The sequence below is a fragment of the Phodopus roborovskii genome, unplaced genomic scaffold, assembly GCF_943737965.1.
Source record: "Phodopus roborovskii unplaced genomic scaffold, PHOROB, whole genome shotgun sequence".
NCBI classification, from domain to species: Eukaryota; Metazoa; Chordata; class Mammalia; order Rodentia; family Cricetidae; genus Phodopus; species Phodopus roborovskii.
In genome coordinates, this window is record NW_026125337.1 from 4,942 (window position 1) to 10,977 (window position 6,036).

The 6,036-nt window shown below is 41.9% G+C and overlaps 1 long non-coding RNA gene across 1 annotated transcript; it reads left to right on the top strand.

Annotated features, from left to right (window-relative positions):
* The first annotated feature begins 827 nt into the window (after positions 1-827).
* On the top strand, positions 828-5,667 carry LOC127214233 (uncharacterized). Its single transcript, XR_007833819.1, has 2 exons — positions 828-955; positions 4,544-5,667. It is a non-coding gene; the product is annotated as an uncharacterized LOC127214233 (long non-coding RNA).
* Positions 5,668-6,036: the final 369 nt, after the last annotated feature.

The following is a 6,036-nucleotide window of genomic DNA, read 5'->3' on the forward strand; positions in this document are numbered from 1 at the left end:
GGTTCTCTGCAAGAGCAAAGTGTGCCTAACCATTGAGCCATCTGCCTAGCCCCCTGTTTTTCTGTTTCCTCCTTTCTGTTTTTTTTTTCTAGCAGTACTAGAGATGAAACCTAGAACTTAATACGTACAAGGTAAATGCTCTGGAACCCTGAGCAATAGCCCAGCCCCTCAATAATTCTTTATAATTTCATTTTATTATTTTAAATTATTTTTATTTTTTATAATTCTCTTATATACATCTTTCACATCCCCATTAGATTTATTCTATGAAAGTACATTGTTATCTGTTAATGTTTAACAAAGTATCTACAAAATAGCAGCTTTAAATAACAATAAACCTTATTCTTCAGAGTTTCTGCTAATTTGGTATAAAAATGAATTTAATAGGTGATTGTACCTTGGGATTTGAGAGGTCAATAATTACGTCATCTGGGGTTGCAGTCCCCTGAAAGCTTGAATGGGGTGGGAGGATTTAATTCTAAAAATGCTAAGTCATGTGGCTAACAGGTCAGTGTCACCTGCCAGCAGTCACAATACAGATTCTCTAGAGAAAGTGAGGTGTGGTGACCCTATGCCTGTAATCTTAACACTTGGGAAACTGAGGCAGGAGGCTCATGATTCAGGACCAGCCTGGGCAATATAGCAAGACATTTTGTTGGAGGTTGTGGGGGGCAGAGAGGGAAGAGGAAGAAAGGAGAGGAGAGACTCATGAGACATTTCAAGGTCAGTCTGCATTGCTTCTTGATGACTACAAAGGGATGGGGCATCTGGCACACCTGAGCACTGTGATGAGGCCTGCCTGGTGTCTCTGCTGGTGGCCTGGCACCTAGTTATTAGTCGGTGATATTTTCTTTCTTTTTCTGAACAGGTCCCGAATCAGCAAGGTAGAACTCTTCAGATCATTCCAGAAGCTGCTGAGCAGCATTGCAGAAGACAAGCAGCCAGACTCTGTCAGGTGACACTGTCCATCCCTATGTCCTCGTGTCTGTAAAGACTTCTGGGCTCTGGTTCTGGCTTGTGCATGGTGAGATGTCTGGCAGGTGACTCATCCACTCAGCAAGCCAATGAGCGCTTACTACTTACAGAGAATGGGAACTTGTAGGTTTGTGTCAGAGTCTTACCTGGGTTATAAAGGGAGAGGCTATTGTTGCAGTAAACACAAAGGGGTATGAGGAAGGTTTGGTTTTAGCTTTACCTACTCATTTATTTACTTATTTCGAGATAGAATCTCACTGCCCAGGTTGGCCTGAAACTGAAACTCATTATACAGGACAGCTTAAGCTCAAAGTACAGCAATTCTCCTGCTTCAGCCTCCCAAATGCTAGGATTACAGGCCTGATTTTTTTTCCCCCATTTTTTTCATTTAACTGATTGGCTGACTTTATGATGCTGGCAATGGGATCCAGGGCCTCTGTCGGGAAGCTACACATGTTTTCCAGGAGCACAGGACTCAAATAGTTTAAAATATCAAGTTCATGGATCCTGCCTCTTTACTAACAATAAATAGATAGATAGATAGATAGATAGATAGATAGATAGATAAATAAATAAAACAAATCAGTATTTACTGCAAGAAACATTGTCTCTTATACAGCACCACTCTTGCAAACTCATGTGAACATGCACGCATACATGCGTGCACATGCACACACACACACACACACACACACTCAAACATAATAAAAATATGGGCTGGAGAGATTGTTCAGAGGCTAAGAGCACTGGCTACTCTTAATGAGGACCCAGGTTCAACTCCCAGTACCTACATGGTGGCTCAACCATCTATAACTGCAATCCCAGGGGATCTGACACTCTTCAGGCCTCCACGGGTACTGCATACACATAACACACATGCAAGATAAATGACCTTACACACACAAGAATTAATAATAATAAAGATAAGAAATGAAAATGAAAACAGGATAAAATTGAATTAGTGAGAAGTCTCTGTATTGTTATTTTTCTTCTTATAATAAAGAAAAAAAAAGGACTGGTAAATACAGCTTAAGGGAGAATGTATTTTGGTTCACAGTTGGAAGGCGCAGTCCATAGCGGCAGGAAAATGAAGTAGCTGCTTACATTGCATCCAAAATTAGGAAGCAGAGAGAGGAACACTGGTGGCCAGCGCAGCTTTTCCTTTTTGTTCAGTCTGGGCCAAGCCCATGTATGCCACTGTCCACATTCAGGGTGGGTCTTCCCACCGCAGTCAAACCTTCCTGGAAAACATCCTCATATGAACATGCCCAGAAGTCGGTTTCCCTGGTGATTCTAACTTTAACTCCAGTCTAGTTGACAGTGAAGATTAATCATCACAGTCTTGATTTATTTGATGGTAAGAATAGTAACATTAGCCATGTCACAAAACCTCTAAGAAGAATACAAGTAAAAAATATTGCATGTAAAAGTGCTTAGCTCAGGCGTGGTTTACACTTGGTTTTGATAACCAGTAACTACTTTTATTTGATAAAAATCTATGAGGGGTGGAGCTGAAGAGATGGCTCAGTGGATAAGAGCACTTAGGTCCTAATACCCATGTCAGATGGCTCACTCCCTTTCTAGGGAATATAACACCCTCTTCTGGACCCTATGAGCAGAGGCACACATGCTGCACAGACATGCTTGCAGGCAAAACACTCATGCATAAAATAAAAGTTTTAATTTAAATGTTTTATTCTGTGAATGAGATATATATGCAACACAAGTATTTAAGGAAGAACTTTTTTCAGTTCTGAGGACCAAACCAGGGGTTCCTGTAAACTAAGCAAGCACCCTACTGCACGAGCTACATCCCCAGCCCACAGCAAAGAATTGGATTCAGTATTAAAGTTGATTGAAGGACAAGGGCAGGGAGCTTTTCTTAAACTTACTCAGGAGATTCTAGTTGAAACTGGACTTAGAGAGCTAGGGCAGAAATCAAGGTCAAGTCAAGAGGAGGACTCAAGAGAACTCTGACCCATATTTTAGTCCTAGTCCTTAACCAAAGATAATCTCCTAAGAATTACTGTAGTTTAGCTGGGCAGTGGTGGTGCAGGCCTTTAGTCCCAGCACTTGGGAGACACAGGCAGGTAGATCTCTATGAGTCGGAGGCCACCCTTCTCTACAAATCAAGTTTGGGACAGGCTGCAAAGCTACAGAGAAACTTTGTGTTGAAAGTAGCCCCCAAAAAAGAATAACTGTAGGGTTTTTTGTTGTTGTTGTTGTTTGTTTTGTTTTTTTTTTTTAACTGTTTGGCTTTTGGGGACCTACCACCCAGCTCCCAAATAAATACATGGAGGCTTATTCTTTCTTATAAATGCCTGGCCTTAGCTTGGCTTCTTATTTGCTTATTATGTATAGTGTTCTGCCTGCATGTATGCCTGCAGGCCAGAAGAGGGCACCAGATCTCATTATAGATGGTTGTGAGCCACCATGTGATTGCTGAGAATTGAACTCAGCACCTCTGGAAGAGCAGTCAGGGCTCTTAACCTCTGAGTTGTCTCTTCAACCCCTAGGTTGGCTTATTTCTATCCCATTTTTCTTAACTTAAAGTATCTCTTCTACCTTTTGCCTCTGTGCTTTTGTCTTTCTCTATCCTATATACCTTTGTTTATTTCTTACTCCAGGACTTGCTGTGTAATTGTGTGGCCAGCCCCTAGTGTCCTCTCTCCTTTTATCCATCCTCAATCTTCTCTTTTTCTCCTTCTATTTATTCTCTCTTCCTGGAAGCCCTGTCTATCCTTTCCTTTCTCCTGCCTAGCTATTGACTATTCAGTTCTTTATTAGAACAGTCCAGTGTTTTAGACAGGCAAAGCAACAGAGCTTCACAGAGTTAAACAAATGCAACATAAAAGAATACAACACATCATTAAATAAATATTCCACAGCATAAGTGAATGTAACACACCGTAAAATAATATTCCACAACCAATTACAACTAGTCAGAGTGCCGGGCATTTTTCAGCAGTCAGGCTAAAGGGTGTGGATTTGCAGCATATAGTAGGAGAATGTGGATATTACATAATGTTTTTCTGTTTGTTTGTACTTTGGTTTTTCAAGACAGGATTTCTCTGTGTAATAGCCCAGGCTGTGCTGGAAGTCAGTATGTAGACCAGGCTGACCTTGAATTCATTGAAATCTGCCTGCCTCTGCCTACCAAGTGCTGGGATTAAAGGTGAGCACCAGCACTGCCTGGCACATAATGTTCTATAAGAAACAGTGCCAACAAGGTTCTTAATCTCTAGATCCTTTGGTGAAAACTTTAAGTCAGGACTAGGGTAGAGAGCTCAGTGATAGTAGGAGGAGACTGTCTGGCATATATGAACCCATGTATGATCCCCAATACCACAAAGAAAACTTTTATCTGATTGTACAGGAGCCATACAAAACTAGTATTCTGTGATTCCAACCTGCTTAAGCATGTAGTGCTTTAACATGCATTCCCTATAGAGGGGAACAGAGAGCTCCTCTGCTCCTGCTCTGCTGTTTGAATCTTCCCAGCTGCTCTAAGGGTGAGCGAGAGCAAGCACTCCAATGAGAACTGTGCTTGATGACATGTGTGCATTAGGGTGCAGAAGCTGGACACCTACCAGGAGTACAAGGAGGCTGCGTCTGCCTACCAGGAAGCCTGGAGCGCACTCCGAAGGAAACCACCATTTGCATCCTGGATCAGAAACCCACCCTACTACCACCAATTTAAATGAACTCTTGCTGCTACCAGGATCCTTCATATTGATCTGCCTTTTCTCAGAATGCTGCATGTCTTCAGTGTCATATAATGGAACCCAGAACCTCATCAATCTGTACTTGATTGGAATTGCTAGCTCCTTGCTAAAATGGTCTCTCAATGATGACCTTGGTATTTGCCTTGAGTTATGTTTTATTGGTTTTCTAAAATACAACATCAGGTATGATGCTTTTTAAAGCAATCTGCAGCAGCTCTGATTAGGCAAGTGTACATTGGATGGAAATTGTATTAGAGTGTCTAGATACTTCGGAGCTCCTGGAGTAGTGAACATGTATTTCATATTTCCAGCCTGCCTTTGGGAACCACCATTTCCCAGTTCTCTACAATCAGATGTGGTTGAAGTCAACTTCACTCTCAGGCTCAGCACAGGACTAGCCTCGGGAAGCTCTGTTCTCAGACCTGCCAAGAAAGGTTGGTTTGTTGTTTGAGACAGAGTCTCACTTTGTAGCCTGTGTTATCCTTGACTTTCAGTCCTGCATCAGCCTTCCAAGTGCCAAGATGATAGGCATAAGCCACCATCATAACTAGCCCAAAATATTCTCATTCTTTCCCTCCCTCTCTCCCTCTCCTTCCTACCTCTCTTCTTGAGACAGGATCCTTGAACTCACTATGCAGCTAAGGATGACCTTGAACTCTGACTTCCTGCCTCTGCCTCCAAGTGTAACACCATACTTTGCTTCCAGGAATCTCTTCTGATCAGGGTTATAGGGTCATTATAATCTTGAACTGCCAGTAGTTGCCATCTTTTCCTACCACATAGAGACAGCCAGCTGAGAATGAAGGCAACCATTGCTGTTTGACCAAGTTCCAGCATTTCAACATTGCAGACCACACTTCTCCAGCACCTTATTACTTTCATGTTTAATGATTCTCAATATCAATGCCTTTCCCTTTGGGAAATTTTGTTCGGTCTTTGGTAAAGAATAAAAATGTGTACAATGGTAGCCTCTCTAAACACAATAATTCTTTGGAAAAAATTCCCGCCACAGTGGATTTCCATTGTTCCCTCCTAATTAACCTAGAACAGAGTTAGAGATTTACTAGACACACCTGTAGACACACTTGATCCCAAGGATGAGACGCCTGAAACTCAAATCCAGAGGCTGAGGCCATTAAGGACAAGAGTTCAATTAATAAATATAGAGAAATCAGGATGGTACTTTATAATGGGAAAATAGTAAGACATCAGGACCTTCCCCTTTTGGAAACGTGTAAGAGAAACAGGCCCACATAGTATGACTAAGAAATTGTATAGGGGCTGGACAGATGGCTCAGAGGTTAGGAACACTGACTACTCTTCCAGAGGTCCTGAG